Below are 22,570 nucleotides of genomic sequence, written 5' to 3'. Positions count from 1 at the left end.
TCTTCTATGTGTACAACCTTCGTTGGGCAACCCTGCTCTGTACTGGGAGGGTATTTGCCTCGACATTAACTTGCTCTGGACGGTGATAAACATCAAATACAGTCGCTATCGAAGAGCAGTCCCAAGTCTAGACATTTATGCAAGCACTATGAACGTGATATCATCATCATCATCATCATCATCATCATCATCATCACGCTCCATTAAAAATATGGCGTCTTTCTGTTTGTTCAGTTTTCACTCTTGTAAGGATTCTGAACCAATATGGAGCATTCACAAATAACGGGACTTCTCCGGTCATGTAGTCAACATGGAGAAATGTCACATAAAAGAATGCAGGCCAATGATAAGGCAAGAGACAAAAATCAAGTTCTTTTGAGGGATTAATCTCACTTTCCTGACGAGAATCGAATCGCTGGAATTGTAGTCGGATGTACTACTAATATAATCCAAAATACTGTAGAACTTAATAACATCTTAGTATCTGCTTCTATCCTAGAGTCTATATTTTTTCAAGAAATCGTAAAAATGAAGGTAAACGGATGGAATAATACGAAGCGAGAAAGTACTACAGAAAATCTGACCAAAACCATAATCAACGACAAATTTTACTGAAAACTTGCCATAATTTGAACTCTTCTTTCCGTATCTGAAAAACGTGTAGGCCTACCTAACGGTAGGAAGTCTAAAATCATGTTATAAAAATTATAAATAATTAAAACTATCCATTTAAGTCTATGTATAGATTAATGAGACTTTCATCGACATATTATGTTCACTATTTTCACATAATTACATATTACAAAAGACTAGAGAACGGATTAACAGACCTGGCCATAGAATTCAGCCTTTATTAATTTTTATTCACAAAAAGAACCTTTCATGTGCAATAAATTTACATGGGGCCAACCGCATTACTTCCTCACTTCCATACATTTTTCAACCAAAAAATACATTGCCCCCGGTCAGGCTTGAACCCACGATCATAGTAACCACTAGACTATGAGGTCAATTTAATTCATTATTATTATTAATGTTATTATTATTATTATTATTATTATTATTATTATTATTATTATTATTATTATTATTATTATTATTATTATTATTACACTCGGGAGGAAATTAAACACAGAATAAATATGGGAAATGAGTATTATTATTCGGTTGAGAAGCTTTTGTCATCTAGTCTGCTGTCAAAAAAATCTGAAAGTTAGAATTTATAAAGCAGTTATATTACCGGTTGTTCTGCATGGTTGTGAAACTTGGACTTACTTTGAGAGAGGAACAGAGAGTGTTTGAGAATAAGGTTCATAGGAAAATATTTGGGGCTAAGTCAGATGAAGTTACAGGAGAATGGAGAAAGTTACACAACGCAGAACTTCACGCATTGTATTCTTCACCTGACATAATTAGGAACACTAAATCCAGACGTTTGAGATGGGCAGGGCATGTAGCACGTATGGGTGAATCCAGAAATGCATATAGTGTGTTAGTTGGGAGGCCGGAGGGAAAAAGATCTTTGGGGAGGCCGAGACGTAGATGGGAGGATAATATTAAAATGGATTTGAGGGAGGTGGGGTATGATGATAGAGACTGGATTAATCTTGCACAGGATAGGGACCAAAGGCGGGCTTATGTGAGGGCGGCAATGAACCTTCGGGTTCCTTAAAAGCCATTTGTAAGTACGTATTATTATTATTATTATTATTATTATTATTATTATTATTATTACATTTCGCATTTTTTAATGTGTGTTACAACAACTTTCTTTGTGGTGATGGACCCCTGGAACTGGCCATCAACTGCGCCGTTAAGATGTGAGGAGATATAGACAACTATGTTCTAATACGTTATTAAGTGCTAGGAATCCGGAAGTACCTGCGCAGGACTGTGAAAAAGGAACAGATGAAGTAGGCGTGCCTACAAGTAGCATGCATAGTGCGTCAGCCGTACTGCAGTGAAGCGAAGCAAGAGCAAGGAATGTCGGATTGACAAACATACAAAGGTTTTACGGAAAGTGCTCTCAACTAGTAGTGCGCGAATTTTTACGAACTATCAATACAAGAAAGATTCTCATCACCATTTGACTGACAGTTCCGATCTACCTACAAAAAATTGTACTCAGTCTTGCTTATTCGCACTCAATCTCCTCCAATTCCTCTCCTTGACATTCCACACTGTCACTCATTCCATCCTTGGTCTTTCCATCCCCTTTGCCCTTTCGATAACGCTCTTTCAATTGTTCGATTATCATGCAATCGCCTCATTGTAGCCATTGTCCATTAATTCCAACACATTTCATCAAATCTGGTTTTCAAAACATTTTCTTTTACAGTGGTCATTTTGATTCACTGCTCCAAATGTCCAAATCGGAATCTTAAAAATTGAATTTAACAAAACTGATAAGAGACAGACTATTTCTTGTTCAATCATCGATTCTAGCCTTCAATTACTAACTACCTAACGATTAGGCGTACATTGGCACGAAAAAATATCGCGGTGCTTCTAAATCGTAATAGACTTTAAAATTATTCACAAGAACTTATGTTTCTGATAAACAGATCGGCATAATGCTTGTCCAATTCCTTAACAAAGAAAATAATAATAAATAATATGAAATGAACGTTTGTTTAAGGGGTTAGGTACAGCTTACAGCAGTAGAATTTTTGGAAATATTCAACATTTTTTTTCTCCATTACTGTATCTTATACAATAATGAAAATTGGTATGTATAAAACACTATCCTTCTACTATATGAAAAAATAGTACATTATGCAACGAGCCTATAATGATAGTAATTAAGAAGCGAGTACGGATGTTTATTAAACGAGCGCAAGCGAGTTTCATAATTTTCATACGAGCTTCTTAATTACCATTATAGGCGAGTTTCATACGACTTTTTATGCTCGACCATATTTCTAACTTGAAATTACCGGTATTCAGATGTATACATTTTATTTGTATCTGACAAGATCGGAAGTGACCTTGTTCTAGGTCATGAATTGTGAGATGTGCGCAGACGCGAAAGTATTGATTTTTTCCGAGGAACAATAATGTCATTGACCTTGACGTAGTCCAGTTAAACTTGATAATATTATAATATTATAACCTTGATTATTGAATTCGACATTGAAAAACGAGATGACAAACTGAATTTATTTGAATATTATTAACAATTAACGCTAATTATTGTAGTAACAGAACATAACCTTCTGCGACAGTATTGGATTTCCAGCCTCCGTGACTTTTCGCTAATTCTCTTTCGATTGCATATCCGAGAATAATCGATACTTGCGGTTTTATAACGGTACAAAGCTGACTTGTCATTGGCTGAACACATGTAAGCCGAGTTATCATTGGCTGAAGACCTGTACTTTAATGAGTAGGTGTACTTTAATGACATGCATTAAAGGACTGCTACCATGTGTATAATTAGTACATTTCGGCATGGTCGAGCATAAATATTTTTAAGATTTAGAAAAATATATTTATATATATATATATATTTTTTTTTTTTTTCAAAATTCGAAATGTTGGCAGTTCACTGTGCAGTGATGAAGCGTTTCCCTCATAACTCAAAAACTTGTTAACTTTATTCATGTTCTCTCTATTCTTTCCACTACATTCTTTAGCAAACAATATATATTTTTTATTTTGTGTAATAGAAAATACTGATATTTGACCATTCTTTTAAATTAATTTTTTTATCAGACAATTTATCAATGACAGAGAAGTGATCTTGCACCATATTGTAGATATGACTTGCATAAATACACACAAAATATTTCATCACAGAATGTTGGATAGTTTTTTTAGTTATGTGGGAAACGTTTCATCACTACACAGTGAACTGAATTTTGAAAAAAAAAAAAAAAAAGTAAAAGTAAATAATTTTTTTAATTCGTAAAAAATATTTTTTTCATATAGCAGGACAGTGTTTTACACATTATAATTTTCATTATTGTACAATATACGGTAATGGAAGAAAAAAATGTTGAATATTTCCAAAATTTTACTACTGTAAGCTGTACATAACATCTTAAATTCCTGGTTGAATTTCGCATGAAACGATTCGCAGCAGTTTGTAGTCCGGTCTCCTACATTACCAAAATTAGTCCACATTTCAGGAGGGAAGTCAGATTCACAGCACAAGAGCCGTTGAGGGACGAATACCGCTCCACACCCGGGAGCCAATACGACTGTTCAGGTGTTTCAAGCCAGGGAGCCAATACGACCATGAAATGTAGCCACGGGAGCCGATACGACTACCCCGCCAAAAGTCAAAACAGGTTATTGGGAGCCGAAACGCCCTCACCCGCCTGCTTTCCGTTGCTTAGGCTGAGAATTCACCTTCCGGTAGAGTAAAATAATTTTTTTTATTTCCGTTTTAATTGATTTTAAATGGTATTTGTTAATAAACTTCGTTATACCTGTCGTGTAAGAATTGGTGACAATAATATTTTACTAGACTCCAGTCACGCTGGCCATCCTTCATGCAGAATAACCTATGCGAACCAGGGCAATGATTTATTGACGGAGTTGTCTGTCTGTCATCTTCAAGAGTAATGACGAGACAGACCGTTTTATTTAGACAGGAATATTGCTTGGGAGAGGGTAGGGTTTGTTATTTACTAGAGTTGTTTAGTCAACTGTCCAAAAACAGGTCTGAACCTCACAAGCAACACCAAGAAGGCACCACTTACAAGAGTTAGTGTGCACTCAATGTTGGTTGCTTGACGGTTGTCAGCTCACTTTGAGGTCTGTGGATATGGAGGGAAAAATTGGATCGGTGTGTGGTAGAGTTCCCGGGTAGCTCAGTTGGTAGAGCGTTGGTAAGTTTAACCAAAGTTCCCGGATACCCGGCCCCGGAACAATTTTTCCTTCGAAATTATTCAAATAAACTTTACAGGGAGTTATATTTGAAAGCTTGATTTGCAAATGAAAGCATGTTTATATGTCATCTTTGTAACACTCATATTTTGGTAAGTAATAATGTTATGTAGTATTCTACAGAGTGAGGCAAAAGTCTCCATACAAAAGATGATACAGTGATGCATATTTCCTGTTTGCATTTCAGATAGCTAAGCCAGACTAGAGAAATGCCCCTAACAAAGATCGGATTGGCATCAACCTTCAACCAGGGAGTGGTACCACCCACCATGTAGCGCAGACCTTTAATGAGACGCACGAAATACAAATTACCCACACTACATCGTGGCCAAACTGATCACCAAACCTCACTCCCATGGATTTTTAACTCTGGGGGCACCTGAAAGCCCTTATGTATCAGAACAAGATTCGTGATGTCGACCATCTGAAGAAAGGAATCGCACAAGCTTGCGAACGGATATTAGAAAATGTGTTGACAAGTGTTCGCCGTGAGTGTCAGGAGAGCATGTTACTTTTTTATGACTGGCAGGGGATACATATCGAACATATATCTGTATCTGCTGCAAAGTGACTGTATCACCGTTTGTATTGAGACCTTTGCCTCATCCTGTAGAAAATAGAAAAGACAACAGCACTCGCTCATTTATAGTGAGCATCACTTATTATCGTTTCCATAGCAATGACGCCGATCACATGTAATTTACTATTTTACTAGCCGTACCCGTGCGCTCCGCTGCACCCGTTAGAAATAAATATAAAGTAATTACATAATTAAAATAGGACATTTGATCCAGGGAACATTCGTGTTTGATAGAAGGATAAATCGTTTAATATGTTACTTAATTTAAATTGTGTTTAAATAATTAAAATGCGATCATTTCGGTCCAGAGAGCACTCATTTGGTGCAATGACAATTCCTTTAACATGTTTTTTTTTTAATTTTTATTGCATGCAACCATAGTTTAATGAACATTGACATCATTTAGATTTAATGTCTATACTTTATTTTACTTGCTATATGCTTCCATTGAATTATGGTAATAACTTAATTTTAACCCTTCTTTTCTACGTATTCAGTAAATGGCGTTTGGCCCACTATGGTTCTGAACCCTTCAAATAACTTAAATTATATTATATAATATTACATATTATATTATATTATATTATATTATATTATATTATATTATATTATATTATATTATATTATATTATATTATATTATATCAGAAGTTACTGTAATAACATTATAGCATTATGTCCATCTAGAGAAACTACACTTTCCAATGGTGAAATAATAATTAATTATATAAATCGGTTAATTTAGCTTCCGATATTATTTCATACAAACACAGAAACATTCTTTGTAGGCTATCTTTCATAGCTTTCGATTGTTGCTGTCCAAGGCCCCTTATATACGAAGTCATTTGTTTTTTTATTTCATTATACGGCCTTAGATGGCAGTTATTTTAATTTTAAAACTCATTTATCTCATTAAATATCAGTTCTATCATAATTTTTCAAGGAATAAAACTTATCGCAAATTGTTTTTAAAGAAACTTTTGTTATGTAACATTTTTCACAAAAATCAATAATACGCGAGATATTTCGATCTATTTAATTCAGGCCCCCTTATAACCCCCCTTTTAAACAATGTATTTTGAATGCCATATAGCCTAAAATCTAAGTTACAACGAACTTAATTTATATTCCAATTTTCATCGAAATCCGTTCAGCCATTATCGCGTGAAAAGGTAACAAACATACATACATACAGACAGACAGACAGACATACAAACAAAAATTTCAAAAAAGCGATTTTCGGTTTCACGGTGGTTAATTATATATGTTAGGACCAATTATTTTTGGAAAATCGAAAATTACCAGAAAAATTTCGGCTACAGATTTATTATTAGTATAGATATGGAAGATTGGGAATCACTGCTCTACTAGAAACTGTTCTTGCGACACTCGGTATTTCGGGCAGGCTATGCTTTCCGAGTTCAGATGTAATTAGCAATCATTTCTTACGACTTTCCATTAGTATGCGCCGGAGTTCGTCGCAGGCCGAATGCCCATTAATTTACTCTACATTTAAACGAGTTTCAATCACCGGCCGGGTACTGTAACCACCAGCCAATACGTTAGTTGAGCCTTCTTCCAAGGACCCTCGGGGTCCTGCATTAGATGAGGCGGGCGGACGGGCGGCATTTTCCACCAAAGTGGCAAGCCAAAGAGGCGTGGTTCAATGTTGAAGTTGTTTGCAGGCGAGTCTCTTGGGTCGTTGCCAGGATAACTTCCACTCTAGGAAAACCAGCCTTGCTCACTTACATTTTTTTTTTATTTCCCTGGCAAATAAATTCCGCTACCGCAAGATGAATTGATTCTTTAATGGCTGCTTCTTTCCCAGAGTTCAGCGTTCCATACATCTGGAATGCCAGTGCAGTAGGGGCTTTGTATTTGCTAGAGGGTTCATTGGAAGGAATTTTACAAACAATATTACAGCCGGCACAACGAACCTCATCCTACAATGAAAAAGTTCTTACATATTTCTATTTTAACAATAATAACAATCATCATCATCATCATCATCATCATCGTCGTCGTCGTCGTCGTCAGGGTATAGGATATTCATCCTGTTCCGGCTTAATAGTCCGTCGTCGTCTAGGTCTGCCGGGTTCTCGTCTTCCTATTGGTTTGTATTCATAGAGGCTTTTCGGCATTCGTTTGTTCTCCATGCGTTGAACACGGTCATCCCATTTCTTCTTGTATACTTTTATTTTGTCTAGGAAAGGGATAATTTCCATTTCCTGCCTTATTACTTCATTCGACAGCGACATCTAGAGACTTGGTGGGCACCGCCATTGTTTTATAAAATTTAATTTTTGCTTCTTTGCTCGTTTTCTTCCTCAAAGGTCTATGTAACTTATTGTGCCACACATAATCTGGTACTTCGACAATTTAATCTGTACGTCTTTGTCACTTTGTCATATTCGTAAGATATCATACTTCCTAAATAGTTAAAATGAGACATGTGTTCTAATAGTACATTATGCAACGAGCCTATAATGATAGTAATTAAGATGCAAGTATGATTGTTTATGGAACGAGCGCAAGCGAGTTTCATAATTTTCATTTTATGCTCGACCATATTTCTAACTTGAAATTATTTAAAATTAGGTCTTCTTATGGTTATGTGCGAACTGACCTGAATTTTGAGATGTGCGCAGACGCGAAAGTATTGATTTTTTCCGAAGCCGAATGTCTTTGACCTTGGCAGAGAATAAGATGAAGATTACTCTGATATAACCTGGAAATTGATTTAGAATTGAAAAACGAGATGACAAATTGAATTTATTTGAATATTATTTACAATTAACGCTAATTATTATAGTAACAGAACATAACCTTCTGCGACAGTATTGGATTTCCAGCCTCCGTGACTTTTCGCTAATTGTCTTTCGATTGCATATCCGAGAATAATCGATACAACGGTACAAAGCTGACTTGTCATTGGCTGAACACCTGAATTTTAATGAGTAAGTGTACTTTAATGACATGCATTAAAGGACTGCTACCAGGTGTATAATTACTACATTTCGGCATGGTCGAGCATAAAATTGTATAATTTATTATTTTTTATCTTTTATATTTCTAACTTTCATCATTTTCTTTGTTGTTGTTAGCCTACAATTATGTGAGTGTGCTATTTTATTCAGTAGGTATAAAGGGTGTACCGTAATGTAATTAATTTTAGGAGGTTATTCTTTGAGATATTTCAAACAAGAAGGTTTAATACAATTTTTCTCGTTTTTGCTTCCTTTTCGAGATAATTTTTTTTATATGAAACATTTCATAGCGTGTTTTGGAAAGCCACTGATTTAATGCTCAGTCAATTTACGAGAGCAGTGCATTATGATAATAAATGACTGAAAGAATTTTAGTTGTGTACTTAAAATATTATGCAGAATTTTTATCCGAACAAATGCAACGTTTTTCGAAAAACGGTCGGATATGTCAAACAGTATTTTTTAAAAAACTTTTTCACAAAAAGAAACAATTCTTGATATCATTGTTGTGCAACTGTGACGTCATCGGAAACATTTTTAAATTACACCCTGTATTTTTCTGTATACCATTTGAAAGATTTTATCATTATATTTTATTAATACGAAATATGAGCTATAATAATAATAATAATAATAATAATAATAATAATAATAATAATAATAATAACCTCAATAGTTTCCATAAAATTCAACACCATTAGCTCCCTGTAAGAAATTCCGATATCATTTGACAGCAGTATGGCTTGGCACCGAAGTTGATTTGGAAGTATTGGTGAAAAGAAATCTCAAGTCTGTCCGTGCTCGAAGTACAATCGTTCCGTCCAGAGTTACGAAGTTGGTACCGAAACTGTTAAGTTGTGTGAGCTTGGACTATATCTCTTCCGAATGAAAAGTAGTAGAGCAGTTCTCAATGTCAATGAACCAGAACGGCAAACATGTACAGCCGAGTAGTAACCAAACTTCTTCTCCAATCGTCCACGGCCTTAGAACAAGAAAACGATAAACGAATAATATTTTAAAAAACACAAACAATAATTTGTAACTATAAGCTTCGTAACTCCCAATCTAAAATAATTTACCCATACATACAAAAATAACACACAATGTATACAATTATGATTCTTAGCCTCATTGCTTATAACAACAATGAATATTTTCATTTTATCAACAGTAATCTCACTAGAGGTTTTGATTTATCTAGAGAAAATCAAAACTCGAGTGGGATTTAATTGACTATTACACGATTAGAAGAAAGTAGGCTATATAAAGTTAGAAGTAACAAAGTGTACAATAAAATATTAATTGGCTTACGAAAATACAACTGTCTTCAAATGTGTTATTGTACCATCTCAACATTACGCTAGATGGCAACAGTGTTTTATGATGATGTTTTCTTGTTACCGGTATCAGTTGTGCCAACTATGGAATCATCATTGAACTCTGTGGAATGTTACTAGTCAAGAAGGCTTTGTTGATTCAGTTTCATTTTTATTAAAACATTTGCATTCCATTTCAATCATCCGGATCCCAGTAATCAACGTCACTTGACAGATGATTTTCAATAAATCTTAGTATTAAACAATCTCTGATGCGTGACTATTCATAGTATCATATAGCAGAAGCTATAACATAACCTAAATAATATAAACAAGTGTTAGAAAAGTTTTAATTAGGGATGATGAAATAAACAAGAAACGTTTTAATTAACGATGATGAAATAAAAAATAAACATGGATAATTTTAAAAGAAACAATTACTGAAAGTACAATTTTCAAATTTGAATGTTTTGGTGGTTGCTGGTTCAGTTGATGTTATATTGGACGTGTGCGTAAAAGAAGTGAGCTCGTTGGTGTACATGGTGTATCTCTCAACTCATTCAGGATTTCCGAATGGTGCTCTTCATATATGGCCAGTGATCTTTATTAATTCTTGTTCTTGAATGCCAAAATGCGAGTCATATTTGAAAGTGATGTGCATCGACTGGAGTGGTTTGTAATTTTCTGTTTTTTGACGGCCAGACCAGTGCAGTTTGAAATGTTGGCAAACAAAGAAATAAATGCTAGGGTAGTGATAAAAATAAACAAATGCTAGGGACGCGATAAAATTAAACAAATGCTAGGGACGCGATAAAATTGTGCGATAAGCAGCCATGATTGGTTGAAAGACGTCCTTTCGTACCGTTTTATTGGTCGAAAGTAGTGTGACGTAGTAAAAGTGTAATAGTCAAAAGAAATACTCATTTTATGTTAAAAAAACAATATTAAAATTTGTACTCTGAAAATATTCGTTCTACGTCACAAGTCGTTACTGGAGAAAATGTAAAATATGGTAGGTACAGTATTACTTATTATCATCAGATGAACAAAAACTTTGTGAATCTAATAGTATATCTTGCATGTGACACATAATATTAAACCCATAATAAAACTGTTATCAAGAAAATTGTTCATTTATATTATAATGACAGCTAGGAAGCTCGTATCGTAATTCTGATGTTGAATGAACTTGGACTGTAACGCAACCGAATGCATAGTAGCACAGCAGCACCAGAAGTCAACAGATCAGTAAAACAAACAAGTAATGACGGTTGGTAAATAAACTTGTCTTTCGACCAACATTTAACGAAGAATAATCCGAGAAAAAATAAACGTGTTACACACTCCTGTTTGCATAATTATTTAACAACAGATGAGTTTACTTTTTTGGAATCATGTGCAATATTAAAATTACATAAATAATACATGATAACAGAATAACTCACTTTGTTCAGAACCTAAAATATTAATATAAATTAACAATATTCTTCAAACTATTCACGACTGTACACAGCTCCAAAGAATCATACTATGCGTTGTTTATGTGAACTGCGTATCGTCTGTAGCTTGCGGGAGCAGGGCGAGGCGCGGGTGACATCTATATTTCTTGCTGTACTCAACTGAAGTCTACTGTTTTGGTACGAACTTCCTACCTATGTTCCGTCCGTAACTAGTCGCTTTATCGAGTACATAGGCGGAGAGAGAGCCGTTTCCTTGGGGGGACAAAGCAAAACCATATAACCCCGATATAACGAGGTTACGGGAGATAACACTTACTTACTCCCCTGTTATAGCTTGACCGTGGTACAGTATATCGGAATATGATCATTTAATAAAAGTATTTTTGAGGTGCATGTTTCTTATAGTGTTACATCCATATCCACGATGTTTCGGGCCGAGTTGTATAGGGCTTCAACTGTAGGTCTACTACAAATTATAATAGGGCATAACCATAGACAGAGTTATGGGAGGGTATGTGGGAGCACTGCCCCCCCCCAAATTTGTCTGAATTCTTTTTTTCCTATTAAAAAGGTAAAGGTATCCCCGTAACATGCCATGAAGGCACTTGGGAGCATGGAGGTAGAGCCCCATGCTTTCCATGACCTCGGCACTAGAATGAGGTGGTGTGGTCGGCACCACGCTCTGACCGCCTTTTACCCCCGGGAAAGACCAGGTACTCAATTTTATAGAAGGCTGAGTGAACCTTGGGGCCGTTCTGAAAGTTTGGCAACGAGAAAAAAATACAAAATATTGAATTCAAAAGACTTTTCTTGCTTTTGTTTATGAATGGGATATTATTTGTGAACGCTACCATCGTACCATCTTCCTGGAAAATGGCTGTTTTCACAAAAAAAAATGGACTATGGTTGTTTTATGGAAACTACTGAAAATTTTCACTCCTTTAACATAGGACTATGGTGTTTTTTTTTTTTTTTTCACTAACACTTAATTCAGTAAATGACCGCTGCAGACTTCTAACACAGGAGTACAGGCTGTTGCAAAAGAAACATTACAGTGCTTCCATTCCTCAAATGTGGTATAGAAATTCTTATACATTCACAGTCTTACTAATAAACCGTGTATAGTTTTTATACGAGACTTATGCAGAGTTGAGACAGAAAACGTTACTAATAAACCGTGAATAAGCTATGGACGTATAAACAAGCTGTAACTATACAATGGGAATTGCTTTTCAGTAGTTATATACACGAAACCCCTTGTTTAAGCGTTGTATATAGGGAAAAAATGGCCGCCCCTCTAACAGCTGTTCGTATCGACTGTCATTTTATGATGATGGTTACCTTGTAACCACAGAAGAACAAACCAAAGATCATAGAATTATTAGAGTAATATTGCTGTAGCTTGTACTCTTTGACCAAAATGTAGTGTGGTAATCGATTAGAGCCAGTTGTACTATCGATATTTAACATGCCACACTAGAGCGCTCTGCCAGATGCAATAGAGAACCTCAGATATTCTATTACGTTTCGTAACGAAGTAATGACGAAACTATGACGTAGCTGTGTAACAGCTGTACTGTTATACACGACGTATGTAGTGATTATTAGTAACGAATTTACACACGACTTATAAACGAGCTACTCATTGTATAAGTATAAGACTGTTAAACGTCTGTATATAGAGTTTTTATTAGTAAGACCGTCAGAAATTTAAAATAAATATTATAGTCTAGACACATGATCTGAAGATATTAATTCGTCAATTTAAGCACAGAAGCTTAATCATAAACAAAAGCAAGAAAAGTCTTTTGCATTCAATATTTTCTAATGTTTATAGAAAAAAAAAAAGAGTTCAGACAGGTTTGGGGGGGGGGGCAGTGTCCCTCCTTGCCTCCCCATAACTCCGCCTATGATCGAGTAGATAACTAAGCTTCACAACGCTAGGCCTGAAATAAATTCCTACATTTTGTGAAGGACAAATAGGTTTATTTCTTCAATAAAGTAACATTTCTTCGAAGGCTTCCCACCCAAGTAAGTTTTTTGTTCCGATGTTTCGGTATATTCTTCACAAACGTGTCATTAGTAAAAGAATACTTCTATAACGTAGTGTACTTTTATGGTGTTTCAGGCAGCAATTACTACAACGCATAAAAATTGAGGCAGAGCTGCAGTTAAAGAAAGGTGCGGTATTGTGGCTGGCAACAGGACAATGAGAAGGCTGGTCTAGACTCGGAGACCCCACTTGAAGGCTTCCCTTTATGTGGTAAGCAAGCATTACAATATGTAACCTTGAATAACGTTGTTCTTTAAATAAAAGGCGTTCCATAAAATACACAGCAACACAACGGCTGGACTTTAACAGACGTTATTATGAAATATAAATGCATCTGCTGTATAACGAATCAAAACAGAATTTCAAACTAAGAAACTCTAAGCGGGAACGTACAAAATTTATCTCGTACGAACAAATGTACATCATGACAGTCTACTTCCGTTTCTGCTTTAAATGCGATACTGCAGCAACTTTATTGTACCATGGAATTTGTTTTTTCGTCATCCCCCCCCCCCAATGTGAGATTCTTTTTTGATATGGCAATGACACAAGAAGTGTCTATGCTATAATTAAATTTACTATATACAGTATAGTAGGTGCCAAATCTAGGGAATCTTGCAGGACTATTTTCAAAAAACTACAAATAATGCCCATGGCTTGTCAGTATATATTTTCATTAATAGTCTACCTCGTATGTAATCGTGAAAACTTTGTAACTAATTCAACAGTTCATAGCATAAATACACGTCAAAAATGACTTTCATACTCCATCGGCAAGTCTATCGTGCTATCAAAAAGGAGTGCGTTATATGGCAGTAAAAATTTTTATAGCCTCCCTATCGATATAAAAAATGAAACTCAAAACATAAGATTATTTAGGGCCAAATTAAAGAAGTGCCTAATTTCTCACGCCTTCTATTCTGTAGGTAAATTCATGACATTCAATAACACTTCATGAAATTGATACTAAAACTATGTGTTGTACTAGTAGACTATATTGTAAATCTCTTCTGTATATATATTTCATCTAGACTGTGACTATAAATTAAGACTTTATAATAGTATTAAGTTTTTTGACTTGTTCCATATTCTGGCTGTAAAGCAATGTATGAATACCATGGAATGTTAATAAATACAATACAATTACCTCTTCATTTAGAGATCAATGACCAAATAGGTTCAAACATCTCACCGAAAGATAATGTTGTAGTCAACATTTTATGATTACTGTATTTAAAGTAAAGTTTGCTCTCAAAATCTGAAAGTTAGAATTTACAAAATAATTATATTATCGGTTAAGCCTATTCTGTATGTTATATTATTATGAAGTACCGAAGTACATACGATATTTCCGTGCAGAAATTCTGCGTCATCATATGATGAAAGATGAGTGGAACTTAAATTGAGATGATTCAATCCGGCATCCAGTGTGGCTTAGTGGATAGAGCGTCAGCACGTAGAGCTGAAAACCCGGGTTCAAATCCCGGTGCTGGAGAGAATTTTTCTCTGTTCCACTCATCCTTCATCATATGACGACGCAGAATTTCTGCACGGAAATATCATATGAACTTCGGTACATCATAATAATACATGATATGCGAAAAATAATCACTTAGTGATTTAAGAAGGCGCATATTTCGTCGGATCCCGGCCACTTAGTCATTTATAACGAGTGCACATCTGCACATGTGTGGACATTGTGCCACTGTCATACACACATATATATATATATATATATATATATATATATATATATATATATATATATATATGACGCAATGCATGAGGGTAGGCCACTAGAGGAACCCAAGAGGTGGAACTTAAATTGAGAGGATTCAATCTGGCATCGGGATGGGAATCCGGTGTGGCTTAGTTGATAGAGCGTCAGAACGTAGAGCTGAAAACCCGGGTTCAAATCCCGGTGCCAGAGAGAATTTTTCTGTTCCGCTCATCTTTCATCTATTCTGTATGGTTGTGAAACTTGGACTCTCACTTTGAGAGAGGAACAGAATTTAAGGGTATTTGCAAATACTGTGCTTAGGAAAATATTTGGGGCTAAGGGAGATGAAGTTACACAATGCAGAACTGCACACATTGTTTTCTTCACCTGACATAATTAGGAACATTAAATCCAGACGTTTGAGATGGGAAAGACATGTAGCACGTATGGGAGAATTAAGAAATGCATATAGAGTGTTAGTTGGGAGGCCGAGACGTATAGAAGGGAGGATAATATTAAAATGGATTTGAGAGAGGTGGGATATGATGGTAGGGACTGGATTAATCTTGCTCAGGATAGGGACCGATGGCAGGCTTATGTGAGAGCGGCAATGAACCTTCGAGTTCTCTAAAAGCCATTTGTAAGTAAATATTTAAAGTAAACTACTTGTATTTCATCTCTCCGGCTTCCTTTGTAACTTCGATACAAACTTTTAAGGCTGATTAGCATTTACAAGCTTTGATGCGTTGCTAACAGGTCTAAATACTAAGTAATATTGGAGGGCCATAGTAAAATAGATTATTTTGCTTTCTGTAATATATATCATGATGTTGCCATGGTAATGCTTGTAGACATTACAAAGTTCACCAAAAATTCTCTCCACTTCCCCCTCATTTCATCTATCATATATGATAGTAAAAACAGGCTGAAGCTTATAGGACTACTCGTGTGCGGATGGGACCTCGCTATCAGGAGCTGAGACAGGATGGCACACCTGTCTGCGTCGGCTGATTAGGAAGAGCTTGAGACTCCGGGCTCCTGGGCACAGTCTAGTATATACAGTCGCGAAGCTCAATACGTAGTAAATATGCAAACATTAGATAGTTGCTCACCACTAGTATCGCTAATATCGCCTCATTACAGCCAATGCAAAATAGTACCGTCACAGTCTATTGTTTCTAGCATCCTCAAAACTCAAGCTTCGTGAATGTATATAGTAGACTGTGTCCTGGGGCTTATCAGGTTACTCATCCGAGAAATGGAACCTGACTCTATAAGGGGATGGCCCACCTGCCAGCGTCGGATTCGCGAATGTCATCCATCCCACGTTATCATCGAATAGGTCTACATAGCGCGCAATGGACCAAAGTGTGCCTAAGTGTAGGCCTACTGACTCTTCCAGGTTCAACCATCGTGAAGCCAAGTCAAAGCTAAGCCATAAATGTGCTATTGGCAATACTATTATCTTCGAACGTCAGTGTACCTAAAGGCTCATTCACAATAAAAAATTAAACATAACGTAAGCGTTAACTTAAGAATATAAACGATACGGTAAAATCAAGACCATTCACGATGGGAACATAAACATAACCGCAAACATACTTGGTAACCATGGAAACATAACAACGACGCCATTTCCTCATATTCTGTCGTATACTTCAGCACTCCACGATTGTGTTCTGTTTGCAAATCACGTAAGCATAAGCATGAAAGTTTGGAGTTTGCAAACTTTCATGTTAACGTCTTACGATAATGTTTATGTCAATGCTTATGTGAATCATTGTGAATGATCCCATTTGGTAGCCTGGGCGCAAACTTCTGTGTTTATGTTACGATTATGTTTAATTTTCATTGTCAATGGGCCTTTAGCCTTGAAGAAACTCATTAAAATTTGTGAACAATATTACAAATTTTGATATTGTTTCATTAATGACATGGAAATCACATAATTTTTACAAAAATGTTACACCCTCTCTTTACACCTTTTAATTATAGCACTTATGTACTGAAAAAAAAACTACTATAAAATCTATAGTTAATCGATAGTACTAAATATCGATCTCTGCGAGGAGAAGAAGAGACTTCCCTTCGTAAGTTGTATGACTTGTTCTGACATCACATGGTTGAAACAGAAAATACGAACACGTAAAAATTGTGGCCGATGGTGACAATATGTGCATAACATCAAGGGGCCGAGAGATCAGCCTCGCAGCATATCAACGATTGAGTTCCATCGTGGACGAGTATTTCATGTTACAACCTAGAGAACAGTTCTTAACATGGCAAAACTATAGACGTTCAGTTGCTTTAGAACATTTAATTACAACTCATGTCTCCTATATATCGTATTAGATTATGAAGTGCAATGTGTTTAGTTTGGAAGATAATTCCTTAGCAAATCACGGAAGAACTTAACTGATACGAGTCTACCGAGATCACTAGAAATAAACTTTTCCATCCTTCCTGTGTAACGGCAATGCAGTGTAAAAGCAACCTACGTTACAAGAGCCAAAAATGATATACATATTTCCAACTTATCTAAAGAAAAAAATTATATTTCCATATTAGTACTACTATAAGTACTGATCGTGTACAAAATTTTAGTACGGAAGTTTTACTAAAACTGGAACTTTTAAATATTGACCACACGATATTGATCTGGACAAACTGGCAGCTTGGGAAAGTACCAAACTGGCAAGGAATAATCATACTGTAGAAAAAACGGCTTAGAGGGAAATAACGTACATTACAAGGGAAGGAAGGGCAAGAGAAGCAGAGGAAGAACTACTATAATATGAATAGAACAAGAATAAATAAACAATTTGTAACTAGCGTTGCAAATTTTTCATACCATAATCCAGAGCCGGACAAATTTATTCAACACTTAGGAGCCAACAAAATTTTTAGGAGTCAAGCAGAAAATAATTATTTTAAAATTCACTTGTTTCTCTCTACCATGCAATCCGGTTGAACTTCGCCACACATGCTAGTGCAGCAGGTTACCAGCATACTGGACTGAGCGAAGTGACTCATGCGTTCCGCGACTCACATTCAAGAGGTCCGCGGTTCAAATCCCCGGACCAACCAACCTCACTGTGGTTTTCTACAGTTACTAGGCAAATGCCGGATTTAAATTTTCATTGCCACAGTCCATTCCCTGTTCAAAAATAATTTAGATTCCATATCATATCATTCATCTTCATCACCTCATTCCATAGGCATATTAAGGTCATGAGGTATGTCTTCTTCCGCTTGCAGGAGGGGCATCCTCTCTGCCAGGATTCATTCCTTAAGAGTACTTCCAAGGGCGCTTCTACCACCTTAGAAGAGCTGTCGGAATGGATTCTGTGCTGCTTGATCGGCAACTTGACGGTATGGACTTAAGGCGGGGGGTCTCATGCGGCCGATGGGCTGGTAGACCTCATTCTCATTCATCTCACAATTCGGGGTGCACAACAGGCCACTGACTAGCCGACGTGCTAAAAGATCGTCCGTAACCGCCCCTAGCCACTCACTCACTACTACCACCACCACCACCACCACTATATTCTCCTCACCTCCACGCTGGGCCCCCATGGGATCTTCTAAGATGTGACAGAGAGAGTGGTGTGTGAAAAACAACAGCATTTATCTTTTCCAAGAAAAATTGCAAACAAGGCAAGTGCGTCTTTCCACGGTAAAAGACTCCGGACGTAAACTATCCCCCCCCCCTCGGATGTCGTTGTTTTATGAAACCTCCTATGTGACAGTACAGAAAATTAGTTTTAAGGAGGAAGAAAATAATAATTAAATATCAATATACCTACACTGATCCTCGATGATGTCATTTATGTTCATCACATTCACCAACGTTTTCTATCGAATTACTTCATATTCTTATGTACGACAATTGATTTTAATTATTTTTTTCTTCCTCGTGATAAATTTACTGTCACATAGGAGGTTTCATAAAAACAACGACGATATATGGATCATATGCGGAGACTAAGAGGAAGGCAGAAAATAGGAAAGATTGGAGAATGCTGGGTTTGCAGTGAAAGACCTGCTCTTGGGCAAAAAAAACTAATGAATTAATTGCACTAATATCAGAATGGAATTTTAGTAGTCAAACTAAACATTTTACGCCCAAGATTAAATTTTTTCGTGTCTGGAAAATTGTTCAGCCCTGCTATCACTGTATCTCAGGCATTGTCGCTCAGACTTTTCAACCTGACTATCCGGGTCATTCATTGATTATTGCTTCATGGATAATTTTTATTGAGATGTACGATTTCAACATTTTCGAAATAAAAAAAATAAATAAATAACGAATTTCTGTGGAAAACATTCTCTGCTAAGTAAGATAATCCTCCACAGCAGAACTGTACAATACTTACTTACTTACTGGCTTTTAAGGAACCCGCAGGTTCACTGTCACCCTCACATAAGCCCACCATTGGTCCCTATCCTGAGCAAGAATAATCCAGTCTCTACCATCATATCCCACTTCCCTCAAATTCATTTTAATATTATCTTCCCATCTACGTCTCGGCCTCCCAACTAACACTCTATATGCATTTCTGGATTCGCACATACGTGCTACATGCCCTGCCCATCTCAAACGTCTGGATTTAATGTTCCTAATTATGTCAGGTGAAGAATACAATGCGTGCAGTTCTGTATTGTGTAACTTTCTCAATTCTCCTGTAACTTCATCCCTCTTAGCCCCAAATATTTTCCTAATCACCTTATTCTCAATCACCCTTAACCTATGTTCCTCTCTCAAAGTGAGAGTCCAAGTTTCACAACCATAAAGGACAATCGGTAATATAACTGTTTTATAAATTCTAACTTTCAGATTTTTTGACAGCAGACTGGATGATAAAAACTTCTCAACCGAATAATAACAGGCATTTCTCATATTTATTCTGCGTTTAATTTCCTCCCGAGTATCATTTATATTTGTTACTGTTGCTCCCAGGTATTTCAATTTTTCCACCTCTTCAAAGGATAAACTGTACAATAGATATTTAAATTAAATATCTTGGATATGATGTTGTGGTGGTGGTGATCTTCATCGTCGTCGTAGTAATAGTAGCCTATTGTATTTAGCGATACTTTGAACTACAGGGATTATTCAACACGAGCAAAAAATGGCCAACAAATTTTACCCGAAACTCTCTACTCATGGACAGGGTTTGTTTACATACTATAAATCTACGACAAGAACCCTAAAGCTTTATTTCCCTCTTGGAGAAGCCATGAAAATGATTTTATCGTCCTTAAAAACTATCGACTCAGTCGGATTTGAACTCACGAACCTCGCATTCAATGACCAACATAGTAACCGAGGAACCATCGAGGACGATTGGATGAAGAGAACACAGTACGTGTAGCCTACTGACGACATGCTAATGACCAAATCCTGTGAACGTGTAATTCCATAATAATCTCGAAATCGAATTTTTGCAGCATCACAACATTTTTTCTTCATAGTTTGCACAATGAGAAAGTTAAGAGGGATGGACCTATGAAAACACTTTTTTTTGTACCTATAAATGGCTAGAAAAGATGAGATGTCTTGCAAATTAAAATTAAAATGTTAGTTTGAATTTTTGGGCAAACCAAGAACAAACGGAAAAAATAAAGGTACTGATATAAAACGAATTAACTTCATCATCCTCTGACACATATGCATGTTCTAGGGCTGAAATGAGAGCTTATGAACCGCGTAACAAGTCTATGTGAGTAAATTTTGAAAACACTTCCCTGAGAATTTAAAAAAATTATAACTTTAAAAAATAATAATAGGTAATAAAAATTTGTATTTCATACAAAATGAAGATATAAAAATTTCCTCACTTTCAATTGTTCATTAAGTTCTGTTACACGTATCGTGCAAATTTCTAATAAATATCTTTAATATAGTGCCAGAGTTATTGCATTTTGAAGATTGAAAAATGTAGAAAATTTTGGAATAACTCTTCTCAGGTTCTCAGCCAGGTGAGTTGAATTGTTGCTTCCAAGCTTCCGACAACTAGCTCTGTCATCTTCTTCAGGGACTGAAGATGGCAAAGTTAGTCATCAAAAGCTTGGAGCAACAATCCAACTCACCTGACTGAAAATGCAAGAAGAGCTATTCTATATCCTCCTACGTAGAAAATTTTGTTTTGCAGAAATAAGAAAATAAGTTTCTACAGTTATGTCCCGAGAGAGCGCATGACCACATAAAAATAATAACCGGTTAGCTGTTTGGAGTCATATTGTGATGCGGTTTTCTTTACTGACATTTACAAAGGTGAAACGATATTTTTTAATCAAAATTTGTCATAGGCCTATTTGGACAAATTCTGTTATTAAATAACAGATCTTACCCTTACGCAATCAAAATTGGACTTAAGAGTAAATCCATCTAGAGTTATGAACACCAAAGGTTTTTAATCGCTGTAGTCCATGCCAGACTGTCAACAGAGTACACTATTTCTAGACACTACAAAGTTTCAGTAATTATTATAATATAATCCTCTTCCCTATCATGGTATCTCTAGTTTTCCTCATCAAATTTCATCTTTGTTTTCATTCTCTTGCACAAAATGCGCTTCATTTGACCCTAAAAATAGCAACAGAATATTTTAGAATGCCATTCAATATTATACCACATCAAACTACACTTAATTTCATAGGGACAGGCTGTAACAATATCTCATGTCTGAGAGAAGTCAGTTAATCAGGTTTCCCTTTTCCTTCACAGACTACTGTGACTGACATCATAGGCCTATTTCTAAATATTGGTACCGGTAATTAGAAAATGTCTCTCCATATCTTTTGTGAAATTTCATAAATTTCTCAATGAACATAACCTGGGATAAAAACTGTTACACACCTCTGATAACAAAAGAATAAATTGGTATCACTATTTATTGTTCAGTTAAATTCATAAAGATAGGTTACAAATCTTATTTTAGTGTAAGTTATTTATTATGTTTCTATGGATTTATCTATGGTCATCATTTAAATATACAATTGAGATCAAATTTAGTCAACACAATAATAGTCTACCAACACAGTGCACCATCATTCTAACACCTAGGCCTAACTGTATATATTTTTATTACCACCTGCTATAACTGAACTTCATTTCAAGTCAGAAAGCTTAAATTTATTTATAAATTTATGTATATTTTCCACAAATGTAGCTATTTGATGTATCTATTTTTCTGTATTCATAATTGCCAAAAAGGAAACTGGGCGGAACTGTCACTTTCTCAAATTTCAAGAATTTAGGCCTACTTTATATTAGGTACCTACTTCAAATAGCATCGCTCTTAAAATTCCTACATCTGAACAATCTTACTTTCGTATCAGTTAAAAATACATAATGTAAACTTGCAAGATCAAACAGCTGTCAAACACATGAACACCAACACGTTTGGACTGTAATGATATAAAGGTAAATCAGGTACCACAAAGTCTGCTTTTCACTTAAGCATTCATTTTTACTTCTACTTTTATTTCTGTACAAATTGCACTACGAACGTCGAATAAAATTCAAGACCATAGCTTAAATCGACTAAAATAATTTT

The 22,570-nt window shown here is 35.7% G+C and overlaps 1 protein-coding gene across 1 annotated transcript in view; it reads right to left on the bottom strand.

Moving 5' to 3' along the window:
- Positions 1-22,570, bottom strand: part of Hr39 (Nuclear hormone receptor FTZ-F1 beta) — a 383,352-nt gene that overhangs the window by 359,652 nt on the left and 1,130 nt on the right. The gene's annotated exons all lie outside the window — the stretch shown is intronic.

The sequence above is a fragment of the Periplaneta americana genome, chromosome 13 (assembly GCF_040183065.1).
Source record: "Periplaneta americana isolate PAMFEO1 chromosome 13, P.americana_PAMFEO1_priV1, whole genome shotgun sequence".
NCBI classification, from domain to species: Eukaryota; Metazoa; Arthropoda; class Insecta; order Blattodea; family Blattidae; genus Periplaneta; species Periplaneta americana.
This window is presented reverse-complemented; position numbering and strand designations above follow the sequence as displayed.